The sequence below is a fragment of the Podarcis raffonei genome, chromosome 7 (assembly GCF_027172205.1).
Source record: "Podarcis raffonei isolate rPodRaf1 chromosome 7, rPodRaf1.pri, whole genome shotgun sequence".
Taxonomy (NCBI): domain Eukaryota; kingdom Metazoa; phylum Chordata; class Lepidosauria; order Squamata; family Lacertidae; genus Podarcis; species Podarcis raffonei.
The window spans coordinates 55,837,361-55,855,854 of NC_070608.1; the positions used below are offsets into that span (position 1 = coordinate 55,837,361).

Here is an 18,494-nt window from a genome sequence, read left to right on the forward strand (position 1 = left end):
TAACACGGGGAACATACAGTGTGGGCAAATGATACACACACTTTGCCAGTGATTTCTGCAACCATGCTGCAACCTAAATACCATTTAGGAAATACTGACCAGAGAGGACAGTTCACTCAGAGAGAAAAACAACCCCAAACCACATGAGCCAGTCCTAAGGCTGTACTTACTTTCCTTTGTGTAAAACAAGCCCGAAGGATGCCCCCAACCAGCTCACAGGTCCTTGTATGATCAGTGGAAACAGTTGGTCCTGGCAAGTATTAACCACTCTCAATTCCAACCCGATAATTGCCACCTGCCCAGATTTTAACTTGTCTGAATTAATTTTAAAATGTATTTTAATTAATTGATGTCTGTTTTTATGTATATTGTGTTGTTTTTATGATGTTAGCCACTCTGAGCCTGGCCTCGGCTGGGGAGGGCGGGATACAAATTATTATTATTATTATTATTATTATTATTATTATTATTATTATTATTATTATTACTTCTGTTCTGCTGCTCCATTTCTAGTAGTGGGCAATACATTCCTTGAAGGCCAGATCTGCTGACCCTGTGGCTCCTGCTGCCTGAGGAGGTTAGTCGCCTCACCTTGCCTCATGGATGGGCCTGGCCCTATGGCTGGTAATATTCATGTTCCACATATATTCCATGTTCTTAGAACTACTGAGATTGCAAGAATCAGATCGTAAGTGGTCTTTTCTGTATCTGCATCTCCTCTCCGCATCAACTCTAAAAGCAAGTGTTTTGGAAAGTCAAACACATCACTGTTGCTTAGTATAACATTGGTACCACAGGCAGTGTTCAAACCCTGCCAAATGTGATCTGTTTTAGGCTGAGTGTGGGTTTTAAAAAGAAAAAATCAGTGACTCAACTTCGATTTAATTTGGCCTCAACTACAGTTCAGGCAAAAAGCCTTAAGCCTTTGTTTAATTCTGAGTAATTAGCTTAAAAATAACCCATGGATTTGCTGTCTAGCAGGGTTGAATACTCACTCGGTAAAGATCATTTTCTTTTCAAATTCTCAATGGGACAAGGTCCTTTGTATTTAAAGTGTTTTTTCCTGTTTTACAAGAAGTTAAGACTTCCTGAAAGCACATGCCCAGCACCGCTAGTTAAATCGACACTTGGAATCAAAAGAGCTGCCAGGGATTGTGAAATTTGACACTGCACATCTGTGTTATTTTTAAAGCACATCTGTCGCAGTTAAATGTTTTGAAGAATTCTACGTCTTTCCTACCATGGTGCAGTTAGTTTGCTTAAAAAAACCTAAATAATCAACAGAAGTAAATAACTAACACTCCCGGTCAACTGCAATACAGTAGAGGAGACTGACCCTTTCCACAAGGAGTCATTAGTTTCAGTAATAAAGGCTTCCTCTAGACTTTGGTGCTTTACAAGGTTGGGAAATCACCTGCCATCAGAGTGACAGCCAAGAATGGCTGAAATCCTGTACACACTTAGCAGCCTTAGAGCCATATGATTCCACTGCAATTTAAGCAGCTTTAACTGTGCACAGAATCATAGCCTTCCATGCAGATCGCAGAAATACAGACTTTAAAAACTCACTAATTTCTGCCTAGTACTGTATGCTTTTCTTATTAATTTTCAAAACAACTCTACAGCTTCAAACTATTGGCCTGGATGTGTGTGTACTTCTTGCATGCTCCCTAACTTAAGAAAACTCTGCCAGTAAAAAATAATAAAAATAAACTAGCATACAACTAACCAGCATACGCCCCACTTTTGTGCTAGTTTCCTACTTTAAATGAGTTTCCCTGTCCCCATATGAGAGAGTTCAGAAACATGGGTGCCTAAATGCAGTCTAATCAGATACAATCACAACTCCTCACAACTCCACCATCTCATTTGCCTGTTTGTGTAAACTAGGCCTCAGGAATCCAGCTGTTCCAAGTAGTCTTTTCCACACTATTTCCACATTGGCTCTTGGTTTATGATTTTAATGTCAATATCTGGACTAACATGGTGCCCTACAGATGTTGTGGACTACAACTCCCATCAGCATGGCCAACAGCCAGGAATGATGAGAGTTGTAGTTCAAAATGTTTGCAGGGCACCATGTTAGCTAACCCTGATCTACTTGTTTGGAGGAAACCAGCAGCTGAAAAGAATGCCACATTTTTTTATATGGTAAATTATCAGCTTTTACTGAGGCAATTTATTCCGGAAAGATCTTATATGAGAAATGCCTTGATACTTCCCAAGCCAAAGCCCCCCATTTTCCCCTAACTCCCACAACTCATCCTTGATGTCAAGTAGTTGCTGGAGGTGCTGCAGAGAATAATTTTTTAATGAACTATTTTAAGTGTGCCCCGGGTAGTATGACTCAGAGTTCTCTTTATTGACCAATCAAGGGACCTACGAGCAGAAAAGAGTTGATAATGACATGGCACAGGGGGAAATGTACTGGCTTGGAGCATGTGGAAGTTTAGATTATTTTAGGATGCAGGGTTTAACTATATGAGGCTAAGAAATTCTGCCTTGTGAGGGATACAATTCTGGAGTGGATGTGGAATTTTCCCAGCCACTTTTAGTAGGATACATTTAGTAGGATACATCCCCACACCCCAACTTACCTATTAAGGCTGAGGATTTCAGTATTCGGACACTATTTCCATAATGTCAGTCCTATGACTTTCAGGTCATTCATGCCAATGGGCAAACTTACTCAGTGGGGAAACCCAATGCTGCTCATTATGCCCAGGCAGAGGAATAATATATAAATCTTTATTGCAGTCCAAAGACCCATAGAACAATTTCAGAACAAAATACAGTTAAGACAGCCAACCACAAAAGAGAGAGGAACCGAGGCGGTCATTTTGTTTTTTCTCGAGCTTGATGATCTTTGTTTCTTTCGACTTCTGAAAGAAACTTTGCCACGGCCAGTGTAATATCATTAGACCTGTCATCCAAAAGTTGTTTAATATGGGAGGCTTCAGATTTTCCCGGCAGATTTGCCAGTAGGGGTTTGATCAGTTGGTCCCTTGCTTGCTCGTACTGCCCACAATGCAGTAAGATATGCTTCATGCAATTGACGTCCTGAGAACATAAATAAAGCCTATTCTTAAGGGATGCCTCTCAGTCTACCATTTAGCACTTCTGAAGGAAATAAATTTAGTCTGGCTTTGGTAAATAAATGCCGATAGGGTGGAACAGACAGGTTCCTAAGATATGAGGGTATCTGTAAGTCGTACCCATATTGGATTCCTGCTGCTACCGGGCCACAGATTACATGAGATCGAGATTGCAGGTTGCTATGTGAAATGTCCCAAAGCCTTTGCCTCAGGGATTCAAGAGCGGTATCATAGCCCAGAAGAAACAAGAGGGATGGTGGCAGTCCAATCGAGGTGGGTTTTCTGGCCATAGTTTTCAGCCATGGGCTGATAAACTCAACAGAGGAATAACTCATCAAGCTACATCTGTAGGACAAGGTATGCCAACCACTGTTCCATTGCAATACTAGTGCACAATACTTGATGAGATATTGCAGAGATGCTGGAGCCATAGAAAAGTTTAGGAGCAACACTTTGAGAGATTCGACAAACATATCCCTTGGCACTTTTTATGTGTGATTGTGGTAAGCCACAATCTGGTGCAACCTGAAAATTACTAAATGAGAGAAGCAGGTCATTCTGCTGCACTAAGCATTTAGGGAAGATTTACGGCAACCTTGCTCATCACAGGATAATTGCAACTATTAGCTATCTTAAACCAGCAGTTGTGGTTCAAGCTTCCTTACCATGTGAACATAGTTACCTGTCAGCAAGGGTAAGCTTGAAACATACAATCAGCTAAGGTGGTGGTTACGGTCTTGCAGGACGGTGGTTCATATAGGTCACCTGGCTAAATGGGATGCCTGAATTGTGACTGGGGTTCCTGTTGCACGTGATATTTAATCAATCTCACACCACCCCAGCTTCCTCCTTAAATTGATATTGCACATGGTTTTGCAGCATATTTGGCTGCATTTTTTACTATGTTCGCATTTTTAAAAACAGCTTGCACACAAAAAAAGGAGGGGGCTACCGACACAGTAAATGCATATAAATAATAACATGTTGTTAGACATTGTGTTTCGCAGGGTTGTGGTGTTTATTGCTTGGTTGGCACTGTGAATAATTTGACACTGCTGCTTATAATGTAGAACATATAATGTGCTATTATCTTTTACTGTGTATTACACATGCACATGCACACTATCACACACACAATTCACAACAACAACTTCTAACATTTTGCATTTTGTGGATATCATGTTATACACTAGGTTGCTTATTATGTCACTACATTGTAAATCGCTCTGTTGACTTTTGACAAAGGGTGGGATGTAAATTTCTTAAATAAATAAATATTAAATAAATGAATATCCAAAGTGGGCTCTGATGTCTTTTAGAGTGACACACTGATGGAAGCCTAGTTAAGTCAAACAAGTTGGGCCTAGGCTCATTTTACTGCTCAGTAAAAGTGAATGAAAAGAAAGTCTGACCTACTTAAGTGTAATGCCACAAAGAACCTCAGAAGGTTTCCTAGCTGTTGAACAAGCATTTCTGCTTTGTATTACATGGCTTTTGGTTATTATTACATTTTATTGCTAGACCTCTGGCTCTGTTTTGATTGGTGATGCTGCCTGCAAGATTTTATATTTTGCTGTGTTAACTCAGAAGATGGGAAACTAATACAGATGGCTTTTATTGGCAGCATGATATTAAAAACGAAGGGCTTTAATGCATCCAGAAAACCTGGTTAATACTTACATGAATCTTGTATTTTAAAATATAAAAAACATAAGCAAAATATTGTAAAGATATCAGATTACCCTAGTTGCCTTTCAATTCTGGTTGTGTTTGTTTGTTTCCTGTCAGTGTATTTCTCCAAGTATACGTTTAAAAGACTCTAGTTTGTTCCACTTTGCTGAAGACATGCTTCTAATTTATTTATTTTTTTAATCTAAATGTCATCAACTGTAAACAGAAGCTATCATTTTCGATAACTTAAAGCAAAATATTTGGAATACAACTGGACAAAAAAGGAGGGTGTATTTTAAATGCGTTTGTCTTTCCTTTCCCCTCCCCAATGCAAATGTGGAACCAAATAGTCTTAGAACTATGATTAAGAAATTAATAATACTTTATTATTTATACACTGTCCATCTGGCTAAGTTTCCCCAGCCACCCTGGGTGGCTCCCAACAGAATATTAAAAGCACGATAAAACATCAAAAACTTCCCTACACAACAGCATCCATATATAACGTGTTGGACCACTCAGTATTCAACAGTATTATAGCCCTCACCTGATACTCATCTTTAAGAAACCAGAGAGAGCAAAATGAGTCCAGTTAGTTTACCCAAGTCATTATAGAATGAGAGAAGATACACAAACAACCTATGCAAACTCTATAGCAGCAACAGAACACCTGTGGTTGGTTGCATTGCTGCTGCTTACCAGGAGGTAGACGGTGAGGTCAGCACAGTGCAAAGGCACTGGCGAGAGCACTTGATTGGCTCTGCCAGTGCGTTTGCACGACACTGACCTTGTACTTCTTGGTAAGCATCAGCAACATGACAAACTGGGGGTTGGGTGAGTGCAGAGCCCCGCCATACTACCCACTACGTGTACTGCTCTAATACTGAGAATAACTCAGCAACTCCCCAAACTAATCAATCACTTTTCACTGATCTAGACCACTTTTACTGATCAGAGGAATCAGTATCATTTAATTTTTTTTAAACTGGACTTCATTATGAGAAACAACGCTGCATCCGAAAAGCCCAATACCTTCTGATCTTGATTATGATCTTAATAGCCATCTTTTGGTGTTCAGGAGCAGGATTACATATGTTCATTTTGATAAAAACACAAGCCCAAATGAGATCTATGAGACTTACTCCCAAGTAAGTGAGTACAAAATTGCAGCCTAATAGTTAACAGCAATTGAGAGAAGAAATGCAGTTAAGAACAAACTAATCTTGAACCTTTCTCTCCAGTGAATCATAAATATAGGTATCCACTGTATAGCAGGGCTGGGCCCACAGATATAAAAGGTCTCCATTCACCTTCTATAAAGACGGCATATGTTCTACTGCTTTAGCTGCCTTTGTTTATAGGATGTTTGTTTTATTGTACTGTTTTGTCACTGCTAGTTTTATTTCACACGCCTGCATACCACTCAGATATGTAAAGAGCTAAAGGTTGAGTTAGAATTATTATCGATATTAATATTAGTAATAATATTCAAACATGCCTCCATTCTACAAAACCACCTGTGCTATTTTGTAATTCACTATCCATACCTTATATAACCCTTGTGGAAATTAGATCCAAGTACATTTTCTGCCTAAATTATTTTTGTTTCTTATTTTTTTTAAAAAAATTAGGTATTATTTTACTCCAGTTCTAGGGTAACCAATGCTTGCTTCAACTATCCCTTTAAACCCCCACAGTCCTTAAAAAACAAAACAAAACACAATACTACAACAAATGAGGAAAAACAGGTGACACACACAAAGCCAAAAGGAATTTACAACTCATAACATATTTGAATCTTAATCTCTCTAGCATTGTCTAAGTGGACACCTGGTGCTTGTGGAAAATAAAAAGCACTAAACTCTTACAATTTGGGCAATGGAAAACATGAATGGACAACCAGCAGACCAATTCAATAATCTGTTCTGTTCCGGGCTGCAGGCAAGTGTCTGCTCCTTTGTTCCCAAATGCTGACTTTGCTAGGGTTGCATTCTGAGACCACTGGGCTTTATCAATAAAATTATTTCATTTTCAAGAATAACATTTTCAGGAAAACGAGACCTTTCTTCTTCTTTAACATAAAACTCTGGAAATCCTTCCTGCAAGGAATTTCACATTACGGCTAAAAGTATAAATTTGTGAACCATGAAATCATAAAGGTAGGCATTAATCTTGCAGTCGTAACACTGGAACTGTTAGAGGTTGAAGAAAGAAAGGGGTACTGGGGGGGGATAATGAAGCACAAGGAAGCAAAGGAGGTTGTCCAAAGTGTGTGTGTGTGTGTGTGTGTGTGTAGAAAGCTATTATTTACAGTACTGAAAATGCTAGTGAAAACGACCAAAATTAAAGCAACTTTATATTTGACTATTTCCTATGAGGTAAAAAATTAGATACACTTGCTTTATTCACATGATGCTGTACACAACTGCGCATTTCTTTCCACGTGGAAAAAGTGTCATCTGTGAAGTGGATCCTTATTGTGCAAAATCGACTAACACAGAGAACTGTATAAATGGTTCTTAAGTAAAATATTTGGTCTTCCCTTTAAAAAGCACAAGCAAAAGGAAGAGTTTAGATCCCTGCAAATAAAATGGCGCACAGTTTAACAAATGCTGTTTTGAAATCAGCCACCAAATGTTCATATGAATCCAAATTACTTTTAGGCTTTTTTCCCAGCCTGTATTTATTTTTCTTTCCAGTTAGTATGGACCAAAAAAGAAGTTAGAAAAGAGTAAATCACTTTGCCATCTCCATTTTCAGTCCATGAAAATAACCACAGAGGGAAGATAAGCTTCAACAGAAAAACAACAACCATGTTTTATCGGGAAGTAGGCATCAATTAAAACTGCAAAGTCAAATTGAGAGGAGTGAAACAAGGAGTCTCTATTGGACCAACTATGAAAAAGGAAAGTTTACATGAGAGAGGAAGATGTCAGTCTTCTTGTCTGGAGACAGACAATAAGTATGTCCCACAGCTTTGCTGAAGACAACACATTTTAATGGCTTTTGTAAATGTTACATCTACATAGGTAACTGTTAAGTGTACTTAATGTTTACTTTTAAAAATAGTAAAATGGAATAATAAAATAATAAAACGTAATGTGTAACAGCACGACGCTGATAAGCCTTGCTTTAGATAACTGCACTGCATTTTGCCTCTATTCTTTCTCCCCTCCTCTCCTTTCAACCCCCACAAAGTGGTGAAGGAGACAAGCTTGTGTTTTGAACTTCAAACGGAAAATTGTTTCCTGAACACTGTGTCTTGAAAAAGATAAGAGGCAAGGGTAGCATGGGAAGAATGTGCATAACTGCAGCTACATGTATCTAGGCTTAGTTTCTGAAGGGGTGCAGGGCGTGAAGGCAACATATCTCACCAGCTGTTTCTTGTTGTAAGTTCCCTCACTGCAAGAAGCTAAGTTACAGGGAACCAGGCAGAGGGCCTTCTCGGAAGTGGCACCCGCCCTGTGGAACACCCTCCCACCAGATGTCAAAGAGAAAAACAACTACCAGACTTTTAGAAGACATCTGAAGGCAGCCCTGTTTAGGGAAGCTTTTAATGTTTAATAGACTATTGTATTTTAATATTTTGTCGGAGGCCGCCCAGAGTGGCTGGGGAAACCCAGCCAGATGGGTGGGGTATAAATAAATTATTATTATTGTTAAATTCTGAGGTCCTATTGATTTTCAACCTTTGGCCAAAAGTTGATACAGCTTTCTATCATGCATAGGGGGACTCTTATGAGCTTTGTGCAGTTACCATACCAATCTCAGTTCTTGTAAAAACGAACCACTGGATCTACTCAGATGACCTGCCACACTAGTTAATTCTAAAGGTTGAACAAATACTGTATACAGTTGCATTTCCTTTTTCCTTTCATTCCAGCATCCACCATTTTCTCCTTTGCACAAGAACTGAGGGAAAACAACGATAACTATGTGTGGCATAAAAAAAAGAAAGAAAGACAAAAGACAAGCAAGCAGCAAACAGCTTTCAAGACCTACTACGAAACAGTCCTGGTGACAGCCTTGCTGAGATTGCCAAAGACATCAGCCATTTACTGGCAACTTCAATAAGCTCCTTTAAGAGTCAATGGGACAACAAATCTATGAGAGAAGCCTCCTTGAAGCAGGAGAGGGTGCCACTTCTGGGTGCACTGACCTTTAAAAGTTTCCACCTCATTATAACGCTTTCAAATTGGGGCCTGGATTTGAAAGCTCACAAAGGGGGAAGTAATCATTTTCTGCTTAACACTTTGGAAATCACAGAGGAAAACAGCACGTGAACAAACAACTTTTTCCTTAGAAAAAGGAAGCGCATTTTCCCACAATTCATAAACAAGTGTTTAGTTTATTTTAAAAAGACAAAGAAGCCAAAAGAATTCAAGATCACCAGAAGAATGAATAAAGCCTAAAGAGGAAAGGAATGATGGGGGGGGGGAGCGAGGGATAAAAAGAAACACTAATCAATACCAAAATGTCACATCAGATTTGTTCTAAAAGTGGAAGGCAACATTCATTTCACAAATCACCCATCGGAAAGATTTTTTAAATAATAATAATAATGATGATGCTGGCACTAATGTTTGAGTGAATGAAAACAAGAGCAATCTGAATTTTTGCCATCCGGTCTTTTTCAGAGATATCCAAATCCCTTTTTTTTAAAAAAAACAAAACACCACCCCTAAAATAAATTCATCCACATGCAGTAGTATTGATTCTACCGCACACTGGTGAGTCGTAGGGACATGCAAAAGTACATTCATTTTAGTAGATGGGAAAGGGTATCTTTCAAAGATTTCAGTGATGGGCTACATGCAGGATGCTTCCCAAGGATTCTGGCTGGGAATAGTAGGAGGGAGGGGGGAGAGAGAGGCCGCTTTGGAAAGCACAAAGAAAATGCTGAAGCACACTGCCACAGCCTGGCTCAAAGTGGAAGTTTTCATTCTGGAGGGAGGAGAAAAAGAGAGAATATCAAAGCTTTTTTCTATTCCTAACCCACTTGCTAACCTGGGTAGAAGAAAAACATTGTGACAAACATGCTTTTATTTTCGCAGCATTTCACTTTCACAAATGGTGCAAAACTCTTAGATTGTACCGCTAATCATTTAAACATTAGAGAGCACAAGAAACTAACTGGCTGCAGCTCTGCTGCCATTCTATCTTTCTCAGCCCTTCTTCAAGGCTCCAACAATTGAATCTGAAATATAAAAAATAAAATAAAAATACAATGCATGTGTTCTACCCTTCTCCATCAGGAAAGTCCTGATGTCTTCAGCACTAAACACAAGATATGTGAAAAATGTTGCGTATTTCCTGGGAACTCACTGCGTTCTGAAGCGGGATATGCATATACTAGAAATAGTTAGAGTGAAAAAGAATGGGACTGAGTCAATGAGATGCCACTACATATATTTTGCCCCTTATAAATTTGCCATATTATCTTTATGAAAGCCATGTGAACATTGATTTAAATAAATTAACAAGGAAGTAGTGACTGAAATGGGTTGGGACGCGGGTGGCGCTGTGGGTAAAACCTCAGTGCCTAGGACTTGCCGACCGCATGGTCGGCGGTTCGAATCCCCGCGGCGGGGTGCGCTCCCGTTGTTCGGTCCCAGCGCCTGCCAATCTAGCAGTTCAAAAGCACCCCCGGGTGCAAGTAGATAAATAGGGACCGCTTACCAGTGGGAAGGTAAACAGCGTTCCGTGTGCTGCGCTGGTTCGCCAGATGCAGCTTGTCACGCTGGCCACATGACCCGGAAGTGTCTGCGGACAGCGCTGGCCCCCGGCCTCTTAAGTGAGATGGGCACACAACCCTAGAGTCTGGCAAGACTGGCCCGTACGGGCAGGGGTACCTTTACCTTTTAGTGACTGAAATAAGTACATAAATAAAGTGCAGGAACTCAGAACGCTTCAATCTGTTTTGTTTCAGCATCTACTTGTCTGGGTTCGTGCAAGTTTTACATGGCAACTCAAATACTGTCCCACTAGGTAATCATATTAGTCAGAAGTATATCATCCTATGTTTCTGGAGAGGAAGCAATCCAGGTCTATGTGGGCACTTAATTTACACTGCTTTGTATATAAATTATGCTGTGTGTTCCTAGCACTATAACCTCTTCCGAGCCACTCTGGCCATGCTAAATTTATTCTAGGAAAGGTAGCTAAATGCTGTTAAGCTTCACAATTCAGAATCTTCACTCCATCTGCAAAATGGCTCTATTTTGTACTGTCAGGTGCTGTCCAAAGAAGCTGTAGCTATTTTATTAGCTCCTCTGGCAGCATGGCTTAGAAGTGTTATATATCAAATGATCACACTGTGATAAACAGAACCTATTATTACTATGCCCATACTATGTTAGTGTTCTCATCTGCAATATAATGGCAATATAGAATGTTTTCATATGTGTATTTTGAAAGCACGAGATGATTTCAGATCCCCAAAGCAAAAGAACCCAGTGAAATTCAGGTGTTAGGTCACTTTTTGCTCTGGAAATACATTCCACCTTCAAGTCACATGAGCTGCTTTTCTTTCTTTTTTAAGTACACAAGTGAAGAAATACGAACAGAGCACCTGTAAGCAAATATAAAAATAGAAAAGAACAGTTAGGGAAATAAGTAAGCAGGAAGCTGATGAGAGCCACATTTACCAAACAGGTTCACCAGTAATCTCAAGTGATTTCAATCTAAAGTAGGTGACTATTTATGCTGGACAAAAGTGCTGAGGTAGCAGAAAATTAACATTTCTACAGAAATGTCTGCTCTAGAGGGAATGTTTAAGGAATACCCAAAATGGGGGAGAAGGATAGTTTCATTTCAAATTAAGACAGATTTGTTTACAAGTCTGAATGAGAACACTCACATTCTGAAATAATGACTCAGCAATCAGTCATTAAATGAAATTTCAAAAATAAAGTAAAAACCTTTAAAAAATTTGAGCTAATATCACTCATGGCATACACTTGAAAAGGTTTCCAGATATTCAGCTAGGTTTTACTCACATCAGACCCACTGAAATGAATAGACTTAACTTAGCCACATTCATTCATTTCAATAGGTGTACTCTGAGTAAAACTGCCACCCATTGTGTGCACTCCTTTCATTGTGAGGGCAGGTCCCCTTCTGCAAAATTATTTTACGGAGCAAAATCTTGTAGTGGAGGGCCAGCTAAGCAGGTGAACATCAGACCAGTTGCTGAATCTGCCTTCCCAACTTTAGCAATGCTGCCACTTCCCAAAACCAGGCTGGGGCACGGTGTGGCCAGGCAAGGACCACACAGGTGCACCAGTAGGAGTGCCAAACTAGCAATGACCATCCCACTACTTGGTACCAAACTCCTTCCTCTGCCCAGCCACTGTGAGGTTCTTACTGGAGAAATTATAATATTCTGCATGTGTTTGTGTCTGCAGTTGGTTGTCTATTGCCAAACAGAAAGCTTTCCCCCGGCCCAAGGGAAAACAACAAGTTTTCCTTTTCTTTTGTGGCACCATATTTTGATAACCATCTCGTCCACCCATTCACTTCACTTTAGGCCGTGTCTCTTTGTGGATCCCAACTTCTCTACAGACTTAGGCCTCAAAGGATGGTGATGCTGTTTACCTAAGTGCCTTTCCAGTCTCTGCAGTCTGTTTTAGGGCTACGCGAAGAGAAATGGAACAGCATACCATCCCACTGTGTTTAAGTGATTATCAGACTTTCTTGCACCTCTCTTTAGCTCAAACTACCAGGTTTTAGTGTCTAGACCACATTTTTAGAAGCAAGGCTGCAATTCTGGTGAGGAAAGGTCTGGAGACAGACAAGCCTGGCAGAACCCACAACTGACACACTTCCCATTGTGTAAGCTGGTCTCCATAAATCACTCAGCTTGTTTAGGTGTCAGCGACTTCAAGGACTGCTGCAGATATTCCAAAAAATATACAGTCGTACCTTGGATCCTGAACACCCTGGAACTCGGATGTTTTGGCTCCCGAATGCTGCAAACCCGGAAATGATTGTTCCGGTTTGCGAACGTTCTTTTGGAACCTGAACGTCCGATGGGGCTTCCACAGCTTCTGATTTGTGATTTGCTACTGGAGCTTCCTGCAGCCAATCAGAAGCCGCGATTTGGTTTTTGAACGTTTTGGAAGTTGAACGGACTTCCGGAACGGATTCCATTCAACTTCCAAGGTACAACTGTATAGGTAAACACAAGGACAAACCATGAGCTGTGAGCCGCAGAAGAAGCCTTGGTTACAGCTCATGATTAGTCTGAAGGAAGTTAAACTATGAAGTTAGGTTTGTACGGCACGCTAAGTCAAACCATGGTTTAGCTTAACACAGAAGCAGAATGACCAGAGAAGAGTAAAGCAGTCACCATCATCTGTCCAGAAACCCATTCATTCAACCAGGCCAACAATATGTGAGAGGGATTCAGGTGGTGTTTGGGGATTGCTTTAAGTAGAAGTTACACTTGCCTGATATCATTACACAATAGTGTTAGTGTTATGTTTGCTCGATTTCCACCCACCGTGACTGTATGCACCAATATGAGCTTGAATCTTGTAGCTTGTCAAGTCCACCCTTCATGTCCTGATTGTGATGTAAAAATTTCCATTTATAATAACGTTTGCAATTTTCTATTTGTATAAGCATAAAGCCAACTTTACAAAGGCACCAAAAGTTTTCTGCAATTCCCTTTCCAAATTGTTATCAAGCAACACTTCTAATGACTTCCTTTCTGAACATAAAACTTTTGTAAAACTTCATGATGAAGGATCTGCCATACACCAAGTATTTTCCTGTTCCTGAAAGTGATTTTTAGAGTGTGCAGAGAATTTTTACTGCTGTTGCTACGGCTCATAAACAGCTGCAATTAACTAATAAAAAGTTGCACAGTGCCCAGATTCCTTTGTGGGACTAATAGTGTGCAATCTTAAAATGCAGTGTATTTGTCGCTAAAAGTCTGTCATAAATAAAAACCTAAGATTCCTATGTATGTAAGATTCTTTGTGGCATTATGTTTCAGTATATTGCTGCAGAGTACAAAGAAATCATTGATACACACTAGAGAAATGTGACCTTGTAAAAAGCCTGGCTGTGCATTTTGTTAATTGTGTGTATGCACTGAAACAGTTTATTACCATTTAAAAATATCAAGGAAGTTAAGAATTAATTTCTATTTTAAAAGTAGTATCCCTTTTATGATAAGTTTTTTTCTTTTAAAAAAAATTGCTAAATGTCTGCAGTGCATGCCTCTGCAGGAGAAAAAATTCAGAATATAAGCAATCTTTGTTAAGAATGTAATACAATAAGACACTGACATTCATTCAGAGGGCAGCTGCCTCAAGTTTATTCAGCTGGAACTGCACTGTACCCAAAAAACCACTAGATGGCACCTATTCACAATTTATAATCCAAATTGCAACATTTCCCTTTGCATGGTGTGTGGTCTTAAGTTCCATCGAAACACAATTGAAAGTATGTCAAGCTTTGACCAATAAGTGGCAACTAGAAGGAACCTGCAACTATCTTGGTAAAAAGCAACAAACTCATTCAAAAGTTTAAAAAAATATTCCAGCTATTCTTTCTTAATGTAACACTTCCTAATTTAATATTTCTCCATTTTAATTCTCCAAAGCCTTGAACAAATTCGCACAACCCAAACTACACAAAAATATCCTTGAAATGTATTTTCAATCTAACCTTAAGTCAAGCAAGAGAGACATTCTTGCTGTATTCCAAATTAGCAAACCTCCAACCTCATTCAGCCTCCAACCCCCTTCTCAGTTAAGCATTTCAGAAAATTACAGCGGACGTCATGGTTTAATTAGAAATATTGTACAAAATAATGATGTGCTGAAGAATATCCAAGCAAAACTAACAAGTTATATTATTTGGCCAGTCCCCTCGAAGTTTAAAAAAGAAATGAAATGAACAAAGCAAGAAAACGAAAGGAAGATTACTGCGCAGAAATAAGTAACAGGTTTGATTTTTGAGTGAAGGAAGTGTTGCTGCTGCCTTTGAAAGTTTTAGACACCTGACAGGTTTGAGGGCAAGGGCATGGGAAGAAAATGGGAGAGGAAAATAATCAATAACGGACGACTGTGAAATCGCCCTGTGCAATGGAGCCTGTTTCTCTCTTGCCCCATTTACTGCAAAAACATCATAGCACTCAGGGACACTCAGCAAGTGTTATTATAAAGGACAAAGGGGGGGATGCATACCATAAAACAGATGAAGATCCTTTACAAAATAAAAATGAAAATCTCCATGCACACATCATGTATTTTGCCCAACTTACAATGTCTGCAAGAAGCTCAAGGGAATCCTCCCTACAGCTAAGTGACTTGTATCTCCATATTACTCCCATGAGAGTTTTCCCTTCCTCCTGTTTGGATTTCCTAGCAACACATCGCCAACAGACCCCTGACTCTAGTGCTGAGCTGAAGTATTCAGACCAGGGTTGTTGTTTTTTTGAGATACTTTGTGGGCCTGTAAAAATGCCCTCCCCAGAGATTCCCCCCCCCCCGGTAGGCTTCTTGGATCAAGGGACATTTCTGTTAAGAAGGCAGAGGGATGGGAGATGTGCCATAATAAATACGAGGTGGCAGAGGGTTGCATCAGTCTTTCTATTTTAAAAAATCTGTTAAAAGCTTTGCAGTGGTTTCTACCAGCAGCAGAACTGCAAAGAGCAGCAGGGATCCCAGAAACATTCCTTGCTGAGAAATGGTGCAATGGGGGTGGGGTGGGGAAATTACTCCCTAGCCCAGGGAAGGGAAATTCAGCATGTTTTGCATCAGGTTCTGAAAAATCAAGTTCACAGCTTTGGAGTAATTCTTGATCCATCCTTGGCACTTGAGGTACAGGTGTCCTCAGTGGCACAGAGTGTTTTCTAGGCTAGTATGCCAACTACATGGGACGTGGGTGGGGCTGTGAGTTAAACCACAGAGCCTAGGGCTTGCCGATCAGAAGGTCAGTAGTTCAAATCCCTGGGACGGTGTGAGCTCCCCTTGCTCGGTCCCTGCTCCTGCCAACCTAGCAGTTCGAAAGCATGAAGTGCAAGTAGATAAATAGGTACCGCTCCAGCGGGAAGGTAAACGGCATTTCCATGCGCTGCTCTGGTTCGCCAGAAGCGGCTTAGTCATGCTGGCCCCATGACCTGGAAGCTGTACGCCGGCTCCCTCGGCCAATAAAGCGAGATGAGCGCCGCAACCCCAGAGTCAGTCACAACTGGACCTAATGGTCAGGGGTCCCTTTATGCCAACTATAACCTCTCCTGGACAGTCTGGCAACAAGGATCCATGCTCTAAAGCAACTAAAATTACTCTCTGATGTGTGTAAGAAAGTAATAGGTTGCACCCAATGTAAGGGGTAAGGTAAGGTAAGGGGACCTGTGACCGTTAAGTCCAGTCACAGTCGACTCTCGGGTTGCGCCGCTCATCTTGCTTTACTTGCCGAGGGAGCCAGCGTTTGTCCGCAGACAGCTTCCAAGTCATGTGGCCAGCATGACTAAACCACTTCTGGCAAACCAGAGCAGTGAACAGAAACACCGTTTACCTTCCCGCTGGAGCAGTACCTATTTATCTACTTGCACTTTGATGTGCTTTCAAACTGTTAGGTTGGCAGGACCTGGGACTGAGCAACAGGAGCTCACCCCGTCATGGGGATTCAATGTAGCTCTGAGTTAAAGTCACTTAGCAATATACTTGGTCCACCGGCAAAATGCTCTGTGCCAGCAAAATGTTATTGTGCAAGAGAATGCAAAAGCTGCTTGCTGGTGGCCTTTCGCACAATAGATTGTGCAATGGGTTTCTGGTGATGCAACTGTTGTGTTAGATTCCTCCGTTGAACAACCTGAAGACTCACCCATTGGACAACACAAAAGCCCTTGCGCTAGCAGACCAAGAACAATGGATACAGCCCAATATGTTATCTACTAATGCTTCATTCTTGCTCAAGACTAAAATGGGCTGAGAACTTCACTCAGTCAATATAGATACTGAATGCCTTCTGCACAGAAAGTGTAATGCAGAAAAAGTGGATCAAAGCTAAGTAAAAACTTCATACACATACACACACACACACACACACACACACACACACTTTATACAAATATTCTCTCATACTCTATCCTTATTAATTTGATTGTGATTTTGTTGTAAAGAGAAGGGAATCTCTTTATTTTAAACACAATTCAGGCCCGTTTGTTGTTGTTGTTTTTTTAAAAAATCTTGCTGCCATAAAAGGAAGAAGGCAAGGACGGCCACCGAAAAGCATGTCTACACACAGCTTTGTGTATGTGGAGCTGCAGGTACCATTTTCAGTGGTGCCATTCCCAGCCGCAAGATGGATTCCAGAGAATAGCACTGAAGAACATCATTTGGCTCCATGGCACTTAAGCTTGGGTTCATCTTGTCCCCGATATTATTTAACATCTAAATGAAGCCACTGGGGAAGTCACTTCATCAATCTGTGTGTGACACAGTTGCAAGCACGGAACGTTTTGCCTTTCCCACCCAAACTAGGCTGCTGGACTGAAGAAAGCTATTGAGGACTTGTGTGCCAAAGTACCCAGCTCAGTTCTGTTACAGCAAATAAATTTCTAGGGTCATGATGTGCTTAGATTCACCCTGTTCTTTAATTCTACTAACTACATGTCTGGCTCTGCTTGGTAGATCTTGGGGTTCTACAAAAAATGGAAAAAAAGGTTGGATCTACTGACCTCTGTTCATATTGACATAGACAATAAATGGGTGAAATTTCTAAATGTCACTGAAAGTTATTTTGCTATCATCCCATCACAGTTAAAATTATTTTTTTCAAGAACCGCGCCTGTTTGCTCTCGCATAACACCTATAGCAATAAAGGCAGATTATTCATTCACTAGGAACAGCAAAATATTTTCCTGCTATCCAGCTAATCTGTTCTTTAAGGCAAGAATAGGACTTTCAAAGCTGATCTTTAGATTCAGATTAAGCACTGAGCTAAGAACAGCAACATGATATTTCTTTGCCAAAGAAAATGCGGTAGGTGTTTTCTGTCTGCACAGATAGAATCACTTCACAAAATACCAAGAGCAATATCGTTGTTTCGCTTATTGCTACCATGGAAGCAAAGCAGAAACCAGCTAGAAACTGGGGGGAAATGAAGAAGGGCACCAGAACAAAAAGTCTTGCTGTTTTATCCCTTTGCACATTGAAAGAAAGTGAGTGGGGAGAAGCTACACTTAAAAAAAAAAGGACAGAAGATCTTCTGCTTGGGAATAATGAGTAGTCAAGTGGCCAGTGTATGGCCTGAAGGCATATGAGCAGGGATGGGTCTGTTTAGTGGATAGGTGACCACCTGGGAGCTACGTGTATTTTTTGTTATTTTTATTTTTTATTAAATTTATATACCGCCCTTCATCTCAGGGCAATTCACAACAGAAAAACACAGGACAAAAGCACAAAATGAAAAATTAAATGAAAACCAAACAATAACACACATCCCCTGGGACAAACCCATTTAAAAGGACATAGAATATTAATCAAGCAAAGACTTGGTTGAAAAGGGATGTTTTCACCTGGCGCCTAACGATATATAATGCAGGGGCCAGATGAACCTCTGGGGAAGAACATTCCTCAAATGGGGAGCCACTGAAGAAAAGACCCGTTCTCATGTTGCCATTCTCCAGACCTCTCATGGAGGAGGCACACGAAGAAGGGCCTCAGTTGTTGATCACAGAGTCCAAGTCAGTTTATATGGGGAGAGGCA

General features: G+C 40.4%; 1 protein-coding gene across 6 annotated transcripts in view; it reads right to left on the bottom strand.

The window, feature by feature from the left end:
* ZNF516 (zinc finger protein 516) overlaps window positions 1-18,494 on the bottom strand; it is a 111,142-nt gene that overhangs the window by 23,957 nt on the left and 68,691 nt on the right. The window lies entirely within an intron of this gene.